Source organism: Macaca thibetana, chromosome X, assembly GCF_024542745.1.
Source record: "Macaca thibetana thibetana isolate TM-01 chromosome X, ASM2454274v1, whole genome shotgun sequence".
Taxonomy (NCBI): domain Eukaryota; kingdom Metazoa; phylum Chordata; class Mammalia; order Primates; family Cercopithecidae; genus Macaca; species Macaca thibetana.
The window spans coordinates 18,485,174-18,509,031 of NC_065598.1; the positions used below are offsets into that span (position 1 = coordinate 18,485,174).

The 23,858-nt window shown below is 43.1% G+C and overlaps 1 protein-coding gene and 1 pseudogene across 1 annotated transcript in view; one reads left to right on the forward strand and one right to left on the reverse strand.

The window, feature by feature from the left end:
* The window catches only part of PDHA1 (pyruvate dehydrogenase E1 subunit alpha 1), a 563,563-nt gene that overhangs the window by 45,501 nt on the left and 494,204 nt on the right, over window positions 1-23,858 (forward strand). The gene's annotated exons all lie outside the window — the stretch shown is intronic.
* On the reverse strand, window positions 146-937 carry LOC126946405 (biogenesis of lysosome-related organelles complex 1 subunit 6-like; annotated as a pseudogene).

Below are 23,858 nucleotides of genomic sequence, written 5' to 3' on the forward strand. Positions count from 1 at the left end.
AGAAAGACATGGAGACACAGTAATCCTGGAACAAGGATTTCAAGATCTGACATAACGGGATAAGCCACTACCTCAACTTCAGTCTACACTTAAGCCATCTTAATCCAAATATAGGTAGGAGAAGAAAACACACAAACACAAATGTTCATGTCCTTTTAGCTGGTCTGGCAGTTAACTACTTTTCCCTTTCAAACTCCTCTCAGTGCTGCAGTTTAAGTGCCTTTTTTTTTTTTTTTTTTTTTTGGAGACAGAGTCTTCCTCTGTCACCCAGGCTGGAGTGCAGTGGCACAATCTCAGCTCACTACAACCTCCGCCTCTCGGGTTCAAGAGATTCTCCTGCCTCAGCCTCCCAAGTAGCTGGGACTACAGGCTGGCACTGCCACGCTTAGCTAATTTTTGTGTTTTTATTAGAGATGGGGGTTTCACCATGTTGTCCAGGCTGGTCTCGAACTCCTGACCTGAAGTGATCTGCCCACCTCAGCCTCCCAAAGTGCTGGGATTACAGACGTGAGCCACCACACCTGGCCTGTGCTCTTTTTTTTTTAATTTGACGTTTTTTTCACAAAGCATCAGCATCTCTTTTCTTATATTCACCAACTCGGCAGGATAGTGTTTAGCCTCAGCAAACGAAGCATTAATAGCTAACATAGAATGACATTCTTTAAATTTTGAAATCTCTTGTTCCAGTGTGTCTGACAATACAACCTGGTTCTGTGTGAGTTCCTGGAGGGTTTGTTTTGATCTGTGCAGAGCTGGCAAGTAATGAGAAAGCAATCCTTCTGCCAGTTGCTCAACAGTTTTGTTTTATAGTCAAGTCCTCTATTAACCCTTCATCTGGAGAAGTGTCACTTAAACCCAGCGTGGGCTCCCAGGCCTCCAGGCTGTTGAGTGGCCTTATCAGGGCCCCGACCAGGGACAATGGCCCAGGGACACTCATGTCACTCCAGCTAGGAACAGGGAAGGGGCCTCATCTGCTCTGTTATTATTTATTTATTTATTTATTTATTTATTTATTTATTTATTTATTTTGAGACAGAGTTTCGCTCTTGTTCCCTAGGCTGGAGTGCAATGGTGCAATCTCCACTCGCTGCAACCTCCACCTCCTGGGTTCAAGCAATTCTCCTGCCTCAGCCTCCTGAGTAGCTGGGATTACAGGTGCGTGCCACCATGCCAGGCTAATTTTTGTATTTTTGATAGAGATGGGGTATCACCATGTTGGTTAGGGTGGTCTCAAACTCCTGACCTCATGATCCACCTACCTCAGCCTCCCAAAGTGATAGGATTACAGGCATGAGCCACTGCGGCCAGCCCCATGTTTCAGATTTAAGAATACTTTTTTCTTTTAAGCTACCTATAGTTTACAACAATTTGATAAAGTATATTTTTGTAAACAAAAATTGAAGGCCAAGGTGAGTGGATCACCTGAAGTCAGGAGTTTGAGACCAGCCTGGTCAACATGGCGAAATCCCGTCTCTACTAAAATACAAAAATTAGCTGGGCGTGGTGGCGGGCGCCTGTAATCCCAGCCACTCGGGAGGCTGAGGCAAGAGAATCACTTGAACCCGGGAGGCAGAGGTTGCAGTGAGCCGAGATCATGCCTCTGCACTCCAGCCTGGATGACAGAGAAAGACTCTGTTTAAAAAAAAAAAAAATGGAAGCATTTGCTTTTTCTTCCTACCTTATCCCTCCAGAATTTGGAAACTATTCATGAGTATTCTTATTTTTATGGCAATCTGGTTATTCACATAAGTTCAACAAAAATTTGCTTTCTTTATGACAGGCTACAATTGACAACACTGGTTAAAATACCAAGGCTTTGACTGGAATGTCATATTTGAGAATGTGCATAAAATGCCTGCTTTCAAGGGTTCCCAGCCTTACAACGTGGAAAAAAAGTCACTTCCTGGAAGGCCCAGGAATCTCAAGATATTAGATACTACAGGCAAAGTCTGATGTCTGCCTTAGTTTGGCTTTTTATTATTGAGCGGTTTTCATTTTTATTTTTATTTTATTTTATTTTTGAGACAGAGTCTCGCTCTGTCGCCCAGGCTGGAGTGCAGTGGCGCGATCTCGGCTCACCGCAACTTCCGTCTCCCAGGTTCAAGCAATTCTCCTGTCTCAGCCTCCCGAGTAGCTAGGATTATAGGCACGTGCCACCACGCCCAGCTAATTTTTGTATTTTTTAGTAGAGATGGGGTTTCACCATGTTGGCCAGGTTAGTCTCAAACTCCTGACCTCAGGTGATCCACCCACCTCGGCCTCCCAAAGTGCTGGGATTACAGGTGGGAGCCACTGCGCCTGGCCTATTATTGAGAGGTTTTAAAAAGTCCAATGTGAGACTCCTTACAAAATTTCCAACAACTTGTAAAAGAACCTAACTGATTATTCTTGCTGCACTTATATAAAACAACCAGGCCAAGTTTAATGAGAGTAAACTTATTTTGCAAACAGATTAGTTTACCTCTGATTACCTTTAGTAGGAATTGAGTGACTGTAGAGAGAAAACTTATGTTTCAGAAGAACAAATGTAGTACCCCTGTTACTAGATCATAGCCCTGTTCACTGTGTTTGAGTTTTTATTATCCACTTGTAGACTGGACTGGATTCTGAATTCTAGTTTCCTCCAATAACTGACTACAGGACTCCAACTAAGAACAAAAACTGCTCTGTTCCTAAAGCCCTATAAGCTGAAGCTGAACAACTCAATGTAAATTTGGGAAGGGACAAGTCTCATGGCTGATGTGTGGGCCACACAAAGACTTCACCAGAATGACCAATGCCACAACCAGAAACACTGAAACTGCAAACCAGGATGCGAAGCTGCCAACTTCACACTGCGGACAGCTTTCCCGAGACCATCGGAAGAAGGCTCCCTATCCTAAGACTCTTACTCCTCTGAATTTTTCTTTGCTTATTCTTACCTCTTTCACTTGGCAGCATAATGCCGTAGTTAGAATTTCACAATCAGTAGCTTCTGTGGGTCACTTGCAAATGGTCACTCTTTGCTTTAATTTAACCCAGTCATGGGATGCCAGATAATAAAATTGCTGCCTACTGCCATCTGTACAATTGCTAACACTTCTTGTTGCGCAGGGATAAATCCATCAGGTGTTGGAGACTCAGTTGCAAAAATTAACAGGCTACTTTGTTTATGATGGTAGAACCCTCATCTGGCTCCTTCTTTCATCTACTGAATTTTAGTTGGGTTGGTTTATGGGAACCTTGGCTAAGAACCATACTCCAAATTCTTGGTATTATCCTCCTGATAGTTACGATGGTAGTCTCCGTAGCACACTGTCTCCTCTCAAAAAGTTTTAAATGTTTGAACACAGCCATTTGTCAAGCATGAAATGGTCTCTCATCTGCTGGAATGACAAAAACTCAGAGAAGCGTGTGATCATGAAGAGACCATAACCTACGATTGATAGGTTGAGACTAGAAACCCAAATGATGGTAAGTGAGAGCAGTGCTGATGCCCTCAGTTTTGGTCACACTCTCACCTAGGGGAGAGCCTGACCAAAAGGGGAGAATTGTTCAACAAAAACCTGTAGGAGGCCATTGTTTTCAACTAAGCAACAAAAAGACCAGACTCAAAATCAAAATGGAATCACTCATGCTGAAGTGCCACATCACCAAAGCAAAAATGAGTTGTTAGCTGGCCTTCCAAAAAATCAGGACAGTGAAACAGCCTCATTTCCCAAATGGGCCAATTTCCATTGATGTGATAATGAAGTTCCCTCTGCCTTTAATCCTTAAAACAAAATGTAATCGGAAACTGGCTGGACACAGCGGCTCACGCCTGTAATCCCAGCATTTTGGGAGGCCGAGGCAGGTGGATCACTTGAGGTCAGGAGTTCGAGACCAGCCTGGCCAACACATGGTGAAACCCCATCTCTACTAAAAATACAAAGTTAGGCATGGTGGAGGCACTGTAATCCCAGCTACTCAGGAGGCTGAGGCAGGAGAATCACTTGAACCCAGGAAGCGGAGGTTGCAGTGAGCCAAGATCATGCCACTGCACTCCAGCCTGGGCAAAACTCCATCCCCCGCCAAAAAAAAAAAAAAAGAAAATGTAATGTGAAGTAACCTGGTGTTAACCAATCAATTCCAATCAGTTATTTGTCTAGTGTTCTGTTTCTCTGTTTCTACTTTACAAGGAAAGTAACTTGGAGGAGACCAGTCTGCTTTCATTCTTTGGTTCCGCTTTCTTCAGCTTTTCTCTGTCTATACCAACCTCCTCTGCTCAACTCATTGCAACACTTATTCTAATTTTATGGAATGAAGTATCACCTGATTCTAGAATCACAAAGCCAAGTAAGATCTTTAAATCGTAATGTTGTCATTTCACAATATACATTGTGCCATTTATTCTATTATTCAAATTGTGTATCAAACATAAGAGAATGTATGTTTAAAGGAGAGTGTATGTTTCTTTATTTTTGAGACCTTCAAGATCTAGCAATATACCAGATTAACTATCCTGCAACCCTGCCTGCTACACACACCAGAAGTAATGAATAAAATATAACAAACATCTTTTTTAAGTGCACAACTAAGCGTGCAGGAAAGTGAAAGAAACTCCTAGAAAGCAGAAAAAAGAGCATAATTAAAACCATAGCAATATGAACACCAGACAGGATGACTTTAAGGCAAAGAATGTCATTAGGGATTAAAAATGGTCATTACTGAATGCTAACAGGAATAATTCACCAGTAAAATATAATAATAAACATATGCATCTAATAATACAGCTTTAAAATGTGTAATGCAAAACTCAACATAACTACCCAACTAAATTGGTAGAGGGAGATTTTTAATATAGCTCTGTCAGTAATTGATCATGAAAATTTAAAAAATTCATGTATAGAAGATTTAATAACCCAATTAGTTTACCTAATTGGGTATAAATACATATATAATTTATACTGTGCATGTATGTGTGTATACACACAGATGCACAACTCTGCAATCGATTTTAGAGAATACACATTATTTTCAAGTACACACGAAGCATTTATAAAAATTAATTATGAATTAGACCAAAAAGACACTATATTCTCTGATCATATGCAATTAAATTATAAAGAAGTATAAAAAGATAACCATATTAATGAATGAGTGAAAAAGGATATAACTCTAGATCTACCAGAAAATGACCAAAAAAAGTTCATAAGAATACTGTGAATAAGTTTATACCAATAATTTTTTTTTTTTTTTTTGAGACGGAGTCTCGCTCTGTCGCCCAGGCTGGAGTGCAGTGGCGCGATCTCGGCTCACTGTAAGCTCCGCCTCCCGGGTTCACGCCATTCTCCTGCCTCAGCCTCCCGAGTAGCTGGGACTACAGGCGCCCACAACCGCGCCCGGCTAATTTATTTTTTGTATTTTTAGTAGAGACGGGGTTTCACCGTGGTCTCGATCTCCTGACCTTGTGATCCGCCCGCCTCGGCCTCCCAAAGTGCTGGGATTACAGGCGTGAGCCACCGGGCCCGGCCTATACCAATAATTTTTAAAACTAGGTGAATGGTTGAGGCAGGAGGATCACTTAAAGTCAAGAGTTCAAGACCAGCCTAGGCAACACAGTGAGACCCTTTCTCTACAAAAAATTAAAAAAATTTGGCCAGTCGCGTGGCTCACGCTTGTAATCCCAGCACTTTGGGGGGCCAAGGTGGGCGGATCATGAGGTCAGGAGTTCGAGACCAGCCTGGCCAACACAGTGAAACCCCCTCTCTACTGAAAATACAAGAATTAGCTGGACATGGTGATGGGTGCCTGTAATCCCAGCTACTCGGGAGGCAGAGGCAGGAGAATCACTTGAACCTGGGAGGTAGAGGTTGCAGTGAGCCGAGGTTGTGCCACTGTACTCCAGCCTGGGCGACAGAGCTAGACTCTGTATCAAATAAATAAATAAATAAAATAAAAATCAAAAATTAGCCAGGTGTGGTGGTGCGTGCATGTAGTCACAGCTACTCGAGATGCTGAGGTGGGAGGATCACCTGAGCCCACAAGTTCGAGGCTGCAGTGAGCTGTGATCATGCCACTACACTCCAACCTGGGTGACAGAGCAAGACTCCATCTCTAAAACAGAAAAAAACAAAACCATGGACTTTTTTTTTTTTGAGATGGAATTTTGCTCTTGTTGTCTAGGCTAGAGTACAATGGCACAATCTCGGCTCACTGCAACCTCTGCCTCCCAGGTTCAAGGGATTCTCCTGCCTCAGCCTCCCGAGTAGCTGGGATTATGGTGCCCGCCACCATGCCCAGCTAATTTTTGTATTTTTAGTAGAGACGGGGTTTCACCAAGTTGGCCAGGCTGGTCTTGAACTCCTGACCTCAGGTGATTCACGCACCTCGGCCTCCCAAAGTGCTGGGATTAGAGGTGTGAGCCACCACGCCCGGCCCCGTGGACCATTTTCTATGGAAAAATATAACTCAAGAACAAAAGGAGTGTCTGAAGAGACATGTAACCATTAAAGAATGTGATGGCTTTGTAATTGTGTCAGTTTGGCTAGGCTGAACTACCTTTCTCAGAATTCCCTCTCTTGTATGTTTCTGGTTAGGGTGGGCCAGGAGATTTGGGAGGCAAAAGGAAAGGAGTTGCTATTTTGCAGCTTACGCATGCTGTGGCTGACCTACAAATTTACCTCAATGGTGTGAAACAGTAGCTAGGCCTGCAATTGCTCTGCCTTCCCCTGGATCCTGTCAGCTTCTCTGATTTCTGGGCTGTGTACATGTGTTTAGTTCCATGACCAAAAGCCTTGGCTTCTGCAGGGCAACTCGATGACCAAGGTCAGAGATGGTAAGAAAGGACACAGGCTTCAGTTCATTTTCGTGGGGTGCCAGCTTGTGCTTGTGGGTTTCAGCCTGCTCGTGATCTTCCTTCCTGACTACCTGCCCTGTAGACTTTGAGCTCCAGCATCAGATATGGAGACCATATCTGGTTTCTACTGGTTATCTACCTATAAATCATCAATCATCTATCTGCCTACCTACCTATCTGTATCTTCTACTGGTTCTGCCTCTGGTTGAACCCAGACTGACACAGAATTTGGTACTGAGAGTAGTTCCAGAAGAACAGAATCTTAAAGATAAGTGCTCTGAATTGGTTCTGGGTTTTCTGAAATTGGTTCCCTACTCTGATTTGATTTGAAGGCACAAATAGCCCTGTTTCCAGTGATAAAGAGGTACTTGTACTCCACAGCGTGAAGTGGCAAAATAGTTACTCAAATGATCACCTTCAGATACTTGCAATCAAGTACCTATAGAAGGCAAGCCTCTAGGAGAACAAATATTTGCTACCTTTAACATTTTAGTCAAAAGAATGAGTATAATAGGGTTGGTTGGTTTGATGATTACTGAAGAACTTGGGTAAAGAAAGTGATCAGCTCAAGGTCTACGTAAAGGACCTGAATGTTTCTATGACTACCAGGAAAGAAACTCTTATCTCCTATAACCACAAGGCTTAGAGTTCTGAAAGCCAAACCCAAAGTCTAATCCTGTGAATGCTTGATGACAAAACAAATTGAATTCCCAACCTCTTAGGGTATGTTGCTGAAAAGACAATGATTGGGAAGGAATGGCAGCCTGAAAATTGGAATGGGGACCTGTTAGAAATGCTTGTTCCCCAGTGCTGTAAAGAACTAGCACTTGAACATAAATTTAATTTCCTCAGCAAGGCCATTTTTTAACTTTCTGCAGAAAGGGTACACTCGCCAGTAGTTTTGCCATGAGAGTACACCGAACAAAAGAGACAGGGTCATTTATAACCTGATGCATCCACCTTACTGCTGTGTCCGATTTCCATTGGCTGTAATGGGACCTCACGTTCTGTATTTGTCCTGATTGGCTAGCAACTTAGAACTTTTTTTTTTTTTTTTTTTGAGATGGAGTCTTGCTCTGTCGCCCAGGCCGGAGTGCAGTGGCACGATCTCGGCTCACCCCAATCTCCACCTCCTGGGTTCAAGTGATTCTCCTGCCTCAGCCTCCCTAGTAGCTGGGACTACAGGCACATGCCACCATGCCCAGCTAATTTTTTGTATTTTTAGTAGCGACAGGGTTTCATCGTGTTAGCCAGAATGGTCTCAATCTCCTGACCTCGTGATCTGCCCGCCTTAGCCTCCCAAAGTGTTGGGATTACAGGCGTGAGCCACCACGCCCGGCCTGCAATTTAGAACTTTTTAAAAGAGGGAAAGGCAGAGGAGAACAAAGGAAGGAGGAAGTAACTTGTGGAATGCTGAGAAAGGTAAAAACACCTTCAAATAAGGAAGAGGAACAGGCTATGACCTAATGCTTGCTTGGGCCAGTGTAAGCATGCCAGGGCAAATATTTAGGCTAAATTGTGGGAGCTAAGGACAGAAAGTACATTGATTTTTTTATTGCGGCTAGCAGATATTTAAGAATGTTAGCACAGGTCTTTGAATAAATTTTGCTTCTAAGAGAAGTTACTATTTATTCCTAATTAGATGGGGAGGAAAGCCTTTGAAGAGGAACCTCTACTTTACTTTTTCCAGGACTCACCAGCAGATTTTGATTTTGATTTTCCTTTCCTGGAGAAGCAGCCCTGCCACCCCTGCCTGAGGAGGGTAGTTTTCCCCTTTTTGGGCTTGGAGGACCTATAATGGCCTCCCTTGAGTTAGTTGCCTTGCAAGGTACTACTGATCCTTTTCAAGTCCTACCCCCACCGCCTCTCTCTATTTGGATGTGCTAGTATGACCCTATATGGAAGATCAGAAGTGCTTGAAGGACTCAAGAGCATCAAAATGGTAAATGTGTGTGTAAAATCTAAATGAATAATAACCTTTTATAAGAGTTAAAATAACAGCAAAATAACAGAGACTAAATAACAATAGTACATAAGTTGATGAGAGAATAAATGGAGTTAAAGGGTTCTAAAGTCTTTTTATTGTTCAAAAACACACTCAAAGCAACAATTAACATTAGATTGTGATGTCAAGAATGCATGTTGTAATCTCTAGAATAACTGGTTTAAAAAAATAGTAAAGGTACATAATTTCCAGTCTATAGAGAGATGGAATAATAACAATTTTAAAAAGAAATCAAAAGGGAAAAAGGAATATAGAAGAGATAAGCCAAACAGTAATATGGTAGATTTAAATCCAAATATTCAGAATAAATTGATTAATTGTCCCCAGTGGAGGAAACAATCACCTTTGATGGTTTAGGACCATTTCCAACTAAACAAACTCAGGCCTCTGGAGGAAGGCCTAGTCATCCCAGTTGAATTCATCATAAAGTAGCCAGGCCCAGCTAACCCACCAGCTGACTGAAGATGCATGAATGAGTTCAGCTGAGATTACCTGAACCCATCCAGGCCAGAAGAACTGCACAGTTGAAGCTAGACCAAATTGCTAATGTACAAAGCTATGGTCTTGTGAACCCCCAAAATTTGAGACAGGTCTCAGTTAACTTAGAAAGTTTATTTTGCCAAGGTTGAGGGCATGTGCCCTTGACACACCCCCAGGAGGTCCTGATGACATGTGCCCAAGGTGGTCAGAGCACAGCTTGGTTTTATACATTTTAGGGAGACATGAGACATCAATCAACGCATGTAAGATAAACATTGGTTTGGTCTGGAAAGGGGACAACTTGGAGAGAGGAGGGGGCTTCTAGGTCACAGGTAGGCTAGAGACAAATGATTGCATTCTTTTGAGTTTCTGATTAGCCTTTCCAAAGGAGGCAATCGCATATGCATTTATTTCAGTGAGCAGAGGGATGACTGTGAATAGAATGGCAGGCAGGTTTGCCCTAAGCAGTTCCCAGCTTCGTGATTTTGGGGGCCCAAGATGTTTTCCTTTCACCAGTCTAAATAAGTGATTGCTGTGTTTTTTGTTTGTTTTTCTTTGTTTTGTTTTTGAGACAGAGTTTCACTCTTGTTGCCCAGGCGTGTACAATGGCATGATCTTGGCTCACCGCAACCTCCGCCTCCCCAGTTCAAGCGATTCTCCTGCCTCAGCCTCCCAAGTAGCTGGGACTACAGGCATGTGCCACCACGCCCAGCTAATTTTGTATTTTTAGTAAAGACGGGATTTCTCCATGTTGGTCAGGCTGGCCTCGAACTCCCAACCTCAGGTGATCCGCCCGCCTCGGCCTCCCAGAGTGTTGGGATTATAGGCGTGAGCCACCGTGCCCGCAATTGCTGTTTTTAAGACATTAAATTTTAGAGTCGTTTATAATGTGGCAAAAACTAAATTATAAGAAAATGGATATCTACAAGTGGAGTGCTATCCTAACAAAAACTGAAATATGTGTCAGTGACTTTGGGACAAGGTGTTAGTGTGCCCGGACCAAACTGAGGATCGGGCTGCTATTTCTTGTGGCCCAATAACAAGATGCAGATGAAACGGAGAGGAAGAGAGTTTTATTTCTGCAACTGGCTACAGGGAGAAGGCCTGGAAATCATGGCCAGACCAACTCAAAATTACAAAGTTTTCCAGAGCTCATATACCTTCTAAGCTATATGTGTACGTGTAAGTGTGCATTCATCTAAAGACACAAGTGATTCACTTCTTTTCATCTGTAACTAAGGTCTGAGTCCTGAACACCTTCCTCTAGAGCATCAGTAAATGTACTTAATTTAACTGGGTCCAGGTGCTGGGGTGATTACCCTTATCTTGTCTCCTGCTAAATCATGGAAGTTTGGGGAGTTCCTTTAGACCCCCATTAAACTTATTTGTGGAGGCCTGTGGAGTTTCTTCAGACCCCCAATAAAACTTGTTTAATCCTAAATAGGTCCGGTTAAGAATTCCTTCGTTATCTTGCCATGCTTTAAGGCCCAGGAAAGGCCTAGACAAAACTCTTAGTAGGCTTTTGCTACATTCCAGCCTTTGTATAGGGCACTGGCTCTTTCAGCTTTTGATATTTAACTGAACCCCTCAGTCAGTACTGAAACAGTTGTGATGGAGGCCTGTGTCAGTGAGACCTGGCCCGCCACATTAGGGCAGAGGCTGGCAAAGCGGTGAGGAAACAGCAAAGGCTGGAAAGTTAGCTAGGAAACTGCTATTGCAGGCTACAAAACATGGTTACACATGTTATGTGGTTTTGAAACAATTTCCAAAAGTGTAGTCTATGATAATATGGAAGATGGAAAAGCTTCTTAATGAACTTTGGATTTGACTAAGGAGGTCCACAGGCAAAATGTTGAAAGTGACAGCTGATTGGTCCTAGCTGTGTATAATAGAGTATAAGAAAAGAGAGATGAGTCCAAGCAAAAACTGTTCAGTTTTCAAGCAGGATTTATGAGGAATATAAAGGGGCCAGGGCAGGCTGAGTTGGAAAATAAAAGTACTTTTAATCTCTATCATTCAGCTAGAAGAAGATTTTCTTTTCTTTTCTTTTTTTTTTTTTTTTTTTTTGAGACGGAGTCTCGCTCTGTCGCCCAGGCTGGAGTGCAGTGGCCGGATCTCAGCTCACTGCAAGCTCTGACTCCCAGGTTTACGCCATTCTCCTGTCTCAGCCTCCCGAGTAGCTGGGACTACAGGCGCCCGCCACCTCGCCCGGCTAGTTTTTTGTATTTTTTAGTAGAGACGGGGTTTCATAGTGTTAGCCAGGATGGTCTCGATCTCCTGACCTCGTGATCCGCCCGTCTCGGCCTCCCAAAGTGCTGGGATTACAGGCTTGAGCCACCGCACCCGGCCTAGAAGATTTTCAAAGTAAATGAAAACCTGAAGTTACCTTCTGCTTCTGGCCAACATGGAGTAACAGGGACTAGATGTATCCTTCTGATACAACAAAAACAAAAAGACAGAATATCTGAAACAATGATTTCCAAAATACTGGACATCAGGCACTAAAGAACAGTCATCCTGGAGAGATGAGAAATGAATGAGGTAAACCCTACAATTGCTCCAGCTTACTCCCTTCAGAGAGTTTACAAGCTGTGGCACAGGGAGGGGAAACTTAGGCAAAGCCAGAAGAATCCCTAAATTGGGAGACCAAGGTGGCTAGAGTTTGTAGGACATAGTCCTGGAGAGGAGACAGCTGCACAGAGAGAGAACTCTGGAAATCTGCAGAGGACTCCCCCCCTCAAGTTTTCAGCAGAAGCCTGAGCAGTGCATGCACATGAGGAAATTACCTGAGGCCAGGGAAAGAACCACCTGCTGTTCACTTAGGGCCAAGAATAAAGCCTTGTCCCACTAATTAGTGTGGAAAATCTCCTAATTTTTGGAGCATTGGATAGAGTACTCCAAAGGATTGCCTCAGTCGTGGGAAATAATTAGCTTTAGACTAAACACTGCTCTCTTTCCATATAATTCACTTTATTAACAAGCCAAAAAAGTCATATGAGTATCTCAGTAAATATAAATGTTGAATAAAATCCAACATCCATTTGTGATAAAACTTCTCAGCAAACTAGAAACAGAAGGAAAATTCCTTAACCTAATAAAGGGCATATATGACAAACCTACAGCTCTGGCCAGTATAATCCAGTAAGAGGAAGAAATAAAGACATCCAGATTTGAACAGAAGAAGAAAAATTATCTCTATGTGCAGATGACATGATCTGATGGACTCTACAAAAGAGCTACCAGAACTAATAAGCTAGTTTAGCAAGTTTGCAGGATATATGATCAATATATAAAAATCAGTTTTACTTCAATATACTCACAACCAACAATCATAAATTGGAATTTAAAAACCAATACTGGCCGAGTGCGGTGGCTCACACCTGTAATCCCAGCACTTTGGAAGGCTGAGGCAGGCGGATCACCTGAGGTTGAGAGTTCGAGACCAGCCTGACCAACATGGAGAAACCCTGTCTCTATTAAAAATACAAAATTAGCCGGGCATGGTGGCACATGCCTGTAATCCCAGCTGCTCGGGAGGCTGAGGCAGGAGAATCGCTTGAACCCGGGAGGCGGAGGTTGCAGTGAGCTGAGATCGCACCATTGCACTCCAGCCTGGGCAACAAGAGCAAAACTCCATCTCAAAACAAACAAAAAACAACAAAAAAAACCCAATACTATTTAAAAGAGCTTCGAAAAATGGAATATTTAGCAATAAATGTGACAAAGTATTTGCAAATTGTGCACTAGAAGCTACAAATATTGCTGAGGGAAATTAAAGATCTAAATAAATCTTGAGATATACTGTGTTGAGTCAGAAGACTCAATAATGTGAAGATCCCCAACCATTCCCAATTTATTAATCCATAGATTCAACACAATCCCAGTGAAAATCCCAGTAGCCTTTTTTTTTTTTTAAAAAGAAAGCAATCGACTAATTCTAAAATTCATATAAAAATGCAAAGGACCTAGAATAAGCAAAACAACATTGAAAACGCAGAACGAACTTAGAGAAGTAACACTCTACCTTATATCAAGAGGTATTATAAAGCTCTGCTCATTAAATGGTGTGGTATTGGTGTAAAGATAAATAAATAGGTCAATAAAACCGCATAGAGTCCAGAAATAGATCCATACATGTGTGGACAACAGACTTATTGTGTTTTTGCTTTGTAAATAACTGTTTATTTTATAATAGATTTAGGTTTATAGAAAAGTTGTAGAGATAGTACAGAGAGTTCTAGATACCTCAAACCCAGTTTCCCCTATTCACATCTTACATTGGTATGGTACACTTGTCACAATTAATGAGCCAATGTTGATGCATTATTATTACTATTATTTTGAGATGGAGTTCTGCTCTTTTTGCCCAGGCTGGAGTGCAGTGGCGTGATCTTGGCTCACTGCAACCTCTGCCTCCTGAATTCAAGTGATTCTCCTGCCTCAGCCTCCCAAGTAGCTGGGATTACGGGTGCCTGCCACCACGCCCGGCTAATTTTTTTTGTATTTTTAGTAGAGACACACCACGCCTGGCTAATTTTTGTATTTTTGGTAGAGACGGGGTTTCACCGTGTTGCCCAGGCTGGTCTTAAACTCCTGACCTCAGGCGATCTGCCTGCCTTGGCCTCCCAAAATGCTGGGATTATAGGCGTGAGCCACCGTGCCTGGCCTTGATGCATTATTATTAACTAATGCAGGGGTCCCCAATCCCTGGACTGCGGACAGGTACTAGTCAGTGGCCTGTTAGGAACTGGTCCACACAGCAGGAGGTGAGCGGCAGGTGAGCTCGCATTACAGCCTGAGTTCCCCCTCCTGTGGGATTAGTGGCAGCATTAGACTCTCACAGGAGCGCGAACCCTATTGTGAACTGCACATGTGAGGGATCTGGGTTGCAAGCTCCTTGTGAGAATCTAATGCCTGGTGATCTGAGGTGGAACAGTTTCGTCCCGAAACCATCCCCCAACCCCAGTCTGTGAAAAAATTGTCTTCCACCAAACCGGTCCCCGGTGCCAAAAAGGTTGGCAACTGCTGAACAAATGCATACTTTATGGAAATTTCCTTAGTTTCTGCTTCGTGTTATTTCTGTGTTCTAGGATCCCATCTAGGATACGGCATTACCTACATTTAGTCATCTCATCTCCTTGGGCTCCTCTTGATTGTGGCAGTTCCTTGTTTTTCATGACCTTGGCAGTTTCGAGATACACTGGTCAGGTGTTTTGTAGAATCTCCCTTGACTGGGAGATTCTTGACTGATGTTTTTCTCTTGATTAGATTGGGGTTGTGTGTTTGGGGGAGGAAGACCACAGAGGTTAAGTGCCATTCTGGTGGCATTTTAGGATGCAAAAATTGTCAGCTCGTTCTATGAGGCCAGCATTATTCTGCTTGAATAAATTATATCAAGGACACCTACTATCAATATGACTTATCACTGGTGATGGTATCAATGTTTCTAGAGTCAACACTTAAAAGTCTGTTTGGTGACCTGTGTCACATTCCAACACCCAGAGAGACTGAGGTCTCTCAACCCAAGCAGAAAGGAACCCAAGCATCGAACCAGACACACCCACTGTATGTACCTATTATGTGTTGGCTGCTGTATTTGGCCGTTTACATGAATGATCTCATTTTATCCCATAAGAGAGATGCCATTATCCTCTTTGTTCTACCCATGAGGAAAATGAAGATCAGAAAGGTTAAGTACCTTGTCCGAGGTTGACCACCATAGCCTAATCTTATTATGGGCCACCATCTCTCTCAGTGCCCATCAGAAGGGCCAGTAGCTGAGGCGGGGCAGGCAGGTGTTAGTCGGACCCGCTCGGTGGTCAGCAGTGGCGGTGGTGGGGCTGGAGTAAGGAGCCTCTGGGCTCAGGTCACTGAATGGGGCTGTCAAAAGCAATGCTAGATCCTCTTAGGTAAGAAAAGCAGGTCTCAAGGCCAAGGTCTAGCTAGAGGAAGGATACACAGTGAGAGCAGGATGAAAAGTCAAGCCCACTTGACCCACCGTCAGCTCAGCACTCCAAGCTGCCCCTGCCTGAAAGCTGTTCCTGGGCAGGAAGAGCCTGGAGGCTTGAGCATTGGGAACAGAGGAGGCCTGCGGATCAGAAGCCGGGCAGAGTCTCATGCCCAGGCACATTCTCCATCTCAGCTGGCCCCGCAAGCTGTCTTAAGCCGATTAGATGCTTTTTTTCTACTCTCTGTTTCTCTCTCAAAATAACTTTACTGAGGGATATTTTGGATCCTATAATTCACCCTTTTCAAGTGTACAATTCAATAATGTTTTAGTAAATTTTCTAAGTTATGAAACCATCACCATAAATCAGTTTGAGAACACTTTCATCAGATCAATAGAATCCCTCATACACACTTCTAGTTAACCCTCCTACTGCTCTCACCCTGCCCCACCCCATCCACTCTGCAAGCAACCACGAACCTACTTTCTGCCTATAGATTTGTCTTTTCTGGACAACTCACATAAATGGAATCATACAATATGTGGTCTCTTGTGTCTGGCTTTTTTCACCGAGCATGACGTTTTTGAAGTTCATCTGTATCATAGCACGTATTCATAGTTCATTCCTTTTTATTGCTGACTAGTATAGCACTGTATGGATAAAGCACATTTTGTTTATTCACTTATCAGTTGATGAACATTATATTTGCTCTGTCACCCAGGCTGGAGTGCAGTGGCACGATCTCTGCTCACTGCAACCTCCACCACCCGGGTTCAAATGATTCTCCTGCCTCAGCCTCCCAAGAAGCTGGGATTACAGGCATGTGCCACCACGCCCGGCTAATTTTTTTTGTATTTTTAGTAGAGACGGGGTTTCACCCTGTTGGCCAGGCTGGTCTTGAACTCCTAACCTCAAGTGATCCGCTTGCCTCGAACTCTCAAAGTGCTGGGATTACAGGCGTGAGCCACCGCGCCCGGCCTGTTTCCACTTTTTGACTGTTATGAAAACTGCCACAAAGAACATTCAAGTGCAAGTATGTGTATGGGCATACGTTTTCATTCTCTTGTCCGACCCTCTCTCTTTAGCTTCCATTTCTTTTTTATTGGGTTTCTTCTACACTTTCTACTTTTAAGATTAACCTTCCTTTCTTCAGCTTCCTCACTGGCTTCCTGTTGTCTTCAGCATTAAACTCAAACCCCTTAGTGTGGTCAGAGAAGGTGCCTTCCTCGCCATTCAATCTCATCTCTTGCCACTCTCTTTTTTTGAAGTGAAGAGGTCTATCACTTACAGAATGGAGACACATTGAGATACAAATCTAGAAAACATTTCTCAGATGTTCTAATGTTACTTATTGCCAGTCCCCCATATACATAATCTGCACTAATGATAAAATATTCTTGATTTGATATAGTAACTAAATGACCACTTTGGTTTTTGTTTGTTTGTTTTTGTTTTTGAGATGGAGTCTCATTCTTGTTGCTCAGGCTGGAGTGTAGTGTTGCAATCTTGGCTTACTGCAACCTCCACCTCCCAGGTTCCAGCGATTCTCCTGCCTCAGCCTCCCAAGCAGTTGAGATTACAGGCACCCACCACCACGCCTGGCTAATTTTTGTATTTTTAGTAGAGACATGGTTTCACCATGTTGGCCAGGCTGGTCTCAAACTCCTGACCTCAGGTGATCTGACCTCAGCCTCCCAAAGTGCTGGGATTACAGGAGTGAGCCACTGCACCTGGCCAGCCTTTTCTCATTTTTCTAATGGCTGGTTGTATTTTTCTTATTGATTTCTAACAACTTTAAAAACGCTTCTTGGCCGGGCGCGGTGGCTCAGGCCTGTAATCCCAGCACTTTGGGAGGCCGAGACGGGCGGATCACGAGGTCAGGAGATCGAGACCATCCTGGCTAACACAGTGAAACCCCGTCTCTACTAAAAAATACAAAAAACTAGCCGGGCGAGGTGGCGGGCACCTGTAGTCCCAGCTACTCGGGAGGCTGAGGCAGGAGAATAGCGTAAACCCGGGAGGCGGAGCTTGCAGTGAGCTGAGATCCGGCCACTGCACTCCAGCCTGGGCGACAGAGCGAGACTCCGTCTCCAAAAAAAAAAAAAAAAAAAAAAAACGCTTCTTGATACCAATACTTTGTTCTTTATTTGTGAAGCAGATGTCGTCTTCTAGTCTGTGACTTGATTTTTCACTTTCTTTCTGGCATCCATTTTCTTTTTTTTTTTTTTTTTTTTTTTTTTTTTTTTTTTTGAGACGGAGTCTCGCTCTGTTGCCCAGGCTGGAGTGCAGTGGCCGGATCTCAGCTCACTGCAAGCTCCGCCTCCCGGGTTCACGCCATTCTCCGGCCTCAGCCTCCCGAGTAGCTGGGACTACAGGCGCTGCCACCTCGCCCGGCTATTTTTTGTATTTCTTAGTAGAGACGGGGTTTCACCGTGTTAGCCAGGATGGTCTCGATCTCCTGACCTCGTGATCCGCCCATCTCGGCCTCCCAAAGTGCTGGGATTACAGGCTTGAGCCACCGCGCCCGGCTTTTTTTTTTTTTTTTTTTTTTTTTGAGACGGAGTCTCGCTTTGTCGCCCAGGCTGGAGTGCTGTGGCCGGATCTCAGCTCACTGCAAGCTCCGCCTCCCGGGTTTACACCATTCTTCTGCCTCAGCCTCCCGAGTAGCTGGGACTACAGGCGCCGCCACCTCGCCCGGCTAGTTTTTTGTATTTTTAGTAGAGACGGGGTTTCACCATATTAGCCAGGATGGTCTCGATCTCCTGACCTCGTGATCCGCCCGTCTCGGCCTCCCAAAGTGCTGGGATTACAGGCTTGAGCCACCGCGCCCGGCCTCTGGCATCCATTTTCAAGCAGAAGTTTTAAATTGTTATTTGTCCCGTTTGTCAGTCTTTCTCTTTATAATTTGTGCTTTTTGTGTCTTGTCCACAAACAAATCCTTTTCACTCCTGGAAATATCAGAAAGATACAGTTGATCCTCATTATTCATAGATTTTGTATTTGCAAATTTGCCTACTTGCCAAAATCAGTATCTTCAGTGACCACATGCAAAGGTAGTGAAAAAATCTGAGTCACTCACATTCCCAGATGAGGTGGAACAAGGTGACACTCTGCCTTCTTGTCTCAGCTGTAAACAAGTGTCCTTCTTGAGGCATATTTAGTGCCACATTTTTCACATTTTTGTGCTTTTTGTGGGTGACTTTGCTGTTTAAAATGGCCCCCAAGCATAGACGGAAGTGTTGCCTGACACTCCCAAGCGCAAGGAAGCTGTGATGTGCCTTACAGAGAAAACGCGTGGTAGAGAAGCTTCCTTCAAGCATGAGGGATGGCCCTGTTGGCCAGGAGTTTAGTGTTCAGGAATCAGCAATACAATTAAATGAGATGCCTTTCAACAGAAACACACACAAAACAAGGTTCTGGATTGATAGGTTGATGAAAATGTTGTGACCAGAGGTTCACAGGAACCCTACCCTGTATTTCCCTTAAGAGCAATGGTTCAGTATTTGCTAATTCAGTGTTTACAGTGGGTTTATAGAACACAGCTGTTGTGAATAATGAGAATCAACTGTAATCTCCAAAGGTTTTTTTTTAAATTTTGCTTTTCAAGAGCATTTAGCTCATTCATCCGCTAGAAATTATTTTAAGGTATGATGTGGGAGCACAGTTTATTGAACAGTTCATTCTTTCCCACTCATTTGAAAGGCCCCCTCTGCCATACAGTAAGCTCCCATATCCACATGGGTCTGTTTTTAGGCCTTGTGATCCATTGGTCTCTTTGACTATCTTCTTGCTAATATTAAGGGAGGAAACCACCTCTCATATTGTCTTATGCCCAGTTTCTGCCTCCAAAGAAAGAAAAAGTAAAAACTAAAAGGCAGAAATGAAATCCACAAGCACACAGCCCAGCACCACGCCCTGGGCCTGGTAGTTAAAGATTGACCCCTGACCTAATCAATTATGTTATCTATAGATTACAGATATTGTATAGAAAAGCACTGTGAAAATCCCTATCCTATTTTCTTCCGATCTAATTGCTGGTACATGCAGCCCTCAGTCACATATCCCCTGCCTGCTCAATCGATCACAACCCTCTCACACACACCCTTCTAGAGTTGTGAGCCCTTAAAAGGGACAGGAATTGCTCACTCAGGGAGGTCGGCTCTTGAGACAGGAGTCTTGCCGATGCCCCTGGCCGAATAAACCCCTTCCTTCTTTAACTCCGTGTCTGATAATGGTCTTTTTTTTGTTTTTTAGATGGGGTCTCACTCTGTCATCCAGGCTGGAGTGCAGTGGCATGATCATGGCTCATTGCAGCCTCGGCCCCTCTAGGCTCAAGCAGTCCTCCCACCTCAGCCTCTCAAGTAGCTAGGACTATAGGCACACGCCACCACACCCGGCTAACTTTTTTATTATTTGTAGAGACAAGGTCTCACAATGTTGCCCAGGCTGGCCTTAAACTCCTGGGCTCAAGTGATCTTCCTGCCTCAGCCTCCCAAAGTGCTGGGATTACAGGCATGAGCCACCGTGCCTGTCTATAATAGTCTTGATATCTGGTAGTATGAGCCCCACCCCCATTACCTTTATTCTTTAACATTTTTTTTTGGCCCTTTAGACCTTTGTATAGATTTTAGCATCAGTTTGTGAATTCTGTAAAATCATTTGTTGGATTTTGATGGGAACTGCATTAAATTTATAGGCTAATCTGGAGAAAGTTGCCATCTTTGCTATATTGAGTCTTCCTATCCGTGAAATGGTACATTTTTTCAATCATTTTAGTCTTCTTTAATGTCTTTCAGTGAAGCATTTATTATCATCCCTATAATCTTGTTTAAAAAACATACTCCCTGATACATTATGGGGTCACTGTTCTATTTGATGTTTCTTCAATTCTTCTTGTCCTTTTTCCATAGAGTTCAGTTCTATTAGGATTTGATCGTGTCTTTTCTAGTCTTCAGTTACTTTATATGTATTTTTAAAATAATCTCTTTCTGGTTATCTGTGTGCATTTGGAGCTTGTGGAGGTATAATTGTATGTGTGTACTGTGTGCAGACTGTTGATTGAGTTGGATTAGTCACCAATGGGCTTTGTAATATTTTACTGTGAACTCATCATTAGCAGGATTTTTGTGTGTGTGTGTGAACATTCCATGATATTTGGGATGTGGTAGGAGCTTCAATTCAAAGAAGTTTTTTGTTTGCTTCTTCCTTGTGCCCCAGGAGTATCACTGCTTGATGAATAATTCTCACGGTACTTCTTAGTCTGGAGTTTCTGAACTATGTGGGCAGAGTAAAAGCAATGTGAATTGTGGTCTTGTGGTTTTGACTTCTCAGAGAGCTTTTATTATTTTCCCACCAAAAGCCCTGTGTCCTGTGGTCCCTCTTGTTTTTAAATCCTTTCATTTATAGAATAGTTATTTGAGGGTCTCGGCTGTAGGCAAAGCTCTCTGGGCAATTCCCTAGCTCCCAGAGCCCCAAAGTCTCATTTCCTGCCCCTGTGTGGGCATTCATTCTCAAACCCCAGGCTCTGCAGACAATTGCCCCCCATTAACTCAGGCACTTACCCTTCGGCTTTTTCATTTCCTTCTTTGTTTCTGGCACCTGGGGATTTGATTTTATTATTTGTGGGCCTAGCTCTACATTTAAAATAAATATGTTACATTTTACCTAGTATTTCTAAGTGATTATAGTAAAAGAATTTTCAGGTTGTCTGAGTCTACCATATTGCTAGCAGTTGATAAGTAGACTTTTTGTATTCTTTGCTGTTTGTTAATAATCTTTAGGCTTCACATTTTTTCCCAGACAATGACCAAATGTTCATAATATGCCATGTGCTTGAGTTATGCAACATAAATCATTTCCCGGGTCTCAATTTTTAAATCTTGGTAGGACTTATTTCTAAATTTCTGTATCTTTTTTTACATAGATGGGATCATATATGTATTTTTTGAGGTGGGGTCTGGCTATGTTGCCCAGGCTGGCCTTGAACTCCTGGACTCAAACGATCATCCTGCCTTAGCCTCCCAAATAGCTGGGATTACAGGTACGTGCCACCATACCTGGCCTATACTTTGCTGTTGTTGTTGTCATTTTTAAAGAAGGGCATATTATTTTCCTTTATCCTTTTCCTCTCCCAGCATCAGCATGGCCCTCATCCTGCCTTCTCCCTCACCGAAGGAAGCCATTTTAACCTGCTATATGGCCTTGTGTGTGTGTGTGTGTGTATATATATATATATATATATATATATTTGTTTTCTATTTCACTTGTTTCACCTTTTGCCATTGAGAACTCAAAATCCATACCCCCACTGACCAACTGAGTGGAACCCCTCTTGGCCAAGGGCACCCCAGAAAGACCTTAATAGACCTTTATATATGTCATGCGCGTCCGTGTGAAGAGACCACCAAACAGGCTTTGTGTGAGCAATAAAGCTTTTTATTCACCTAGGTGCAGGCGGGCTGAGTCTGAAAACAGACAGCGAAGGGAGATAAGGGTGGGGCCGTTTTATAGGATTTGGGTAGGTAAAGGAAAATTACAGTCAAAGGGGGGTTGTTCTCTGGCGGGCAGGAGTGGGGGTCACAAGGTGCTCAGTGGGGGAGCTTTTTGAGCCAGGATGAGCCAGGAAAAGGAATTTCACAAGATAATATCATCGCTTAAGGCAAGCACCAGCCATTTTCACTTCTTTTGTGGTGGAATGTCATAGGTTAAGGCGGGGCAGGGCATTTGCACTTCTTTTGTGATTCTTCAGTTACTTCAGGCCATCTGGGCATATACGTGCAAGTCACAGGGGATGCAATGGCTTGGCTTGGGCTCAGAGGCCTGACGAGGTATATATATATATATAGAGAGAGAGAGAGAGAGAGAGAGCAATGGCTTGATCTCAGCTTACTGCAACCTCTGCCTCCTGGGTTCAAGCAACTCTCCTGCCTCAGTCTCCCAAATAGCTGCGATTACAGGCGCCTACTACCATCTTTAGCTAATTTTTGCATTTTTAGTAGAGATGGGGTTTTGCCATGTTGACCAGGCTGCTCTCCAACTCCTGACCTCGGGTGATCCACCTGCCTTGGCCTCTCATGGACTCCTTACAGGCGTGAGCCACTGCGCCTTGCCAGCCTTCCATATTTTTATCCGTCTGCATATAACTCTATAGAGACTTACATATATCCTCAATATACATGTATTTACACCCCCAGGAATACATAATCAGGGTGGTTTTATTGTTGTATGCTGTATGAAAATGCGATTATATTATACATGATTTTCTACATTCTGCTTTTCTTAACCAACAATCAATACCTAGCTGAAATCCCTGCAAGTTATTACAATTGTTAAGTCCGGTGTTTCTGAATACACGAATCGTGAATGTACTGCTTGATGAGTTTCCACAGTGAATACACCCACGTAACCAGCACCCAGATCAAGACACAAAATATTACCAGTGCCCGAGAACTGCTACCTCTCCCAACATGCCTCCTCCCGTTGACCTTCCACCTCCCCAAGGGTATCCATCCTCCTGACTTGTAACAGCATCAATTTCTTTAGTCTGTTTTGTGCCTTATGTAAAAGAAACATTCAGTACATACTTTTTTGCACATTATATTCTTGACATTTATAATGTTGTTGCATGTAGTTGTGGCTTGTTCATTCTGGTTGCGGTATACTATCCCATTGTGTGACTATACCAGAACTTATTGATCTATTCTCCTTCTAATAGGCATTGGGGTTATTATGGCTAGTGCTACCATGAATATTTTTGGTCATTAATTGGTTCTTTTTAATGATTGTATAGTATTCCTTGCAATGGAGGACCACCCTTTATTCAGACATCCTGCTTTTATTAGGTGTTTACTTTGTTTTCTGTTCTTGACCACTAAAGCAAAGCCGCAATAAATATTGTATGTATATCCCTATGTAGAGATACTAATCTATCTCTACTAATGGAACAATGTATTAGTCCATTTTCACACTGCTGGTAAAGACATACCTGAGACTGGGTAATTTATAAGGAAAAAGAGGTTTAATGGACTCACAGTTCCATGTGACTGGTGAGGCCTCACAATCATGGCAGAAGGCAAAAGGCACATCTCACATGGTGGCAGACAAGAGAAGAGAACTTGGGCAGGGAGACTCCCCTTTATCAAACCATCAGATCTCGTGAGACTTGTTCACTACCACAAGAACAGCATGGAAAGACCCGCCCCCATGATTCAATTCCTCCCACAACATGTGGGAATTGTGGGAGCTATAATTCAAGATGAGATTTGGGTGGGGACACAGCCAAACCATATCAGACAGATTGCAGGAAGTCAAATTGCTGGTTAGTATAGTAATTGCCTTTTAAAAGTAAATGCTGTTGCTTGTTTTTAAAACAAAACAAAACAAAACAAAAAAAACCCTGTGACAATGCCATTGCTGTCAGCAATGCCTGAAAATTCCCCTTTCCCTCCTCTCTGCCAGCATTGGATGTTAGAGTTCTTTCTGTGTTTTATGAATCTCATGAGGATAAAATGATATCTCATTAGCATAATATATTCCCTGACCACTAGACAATTTAAGCAGCTTTTCATGTGTTTGGACTTGTTCTTCACATTTTTTGCTCATTTTTTTT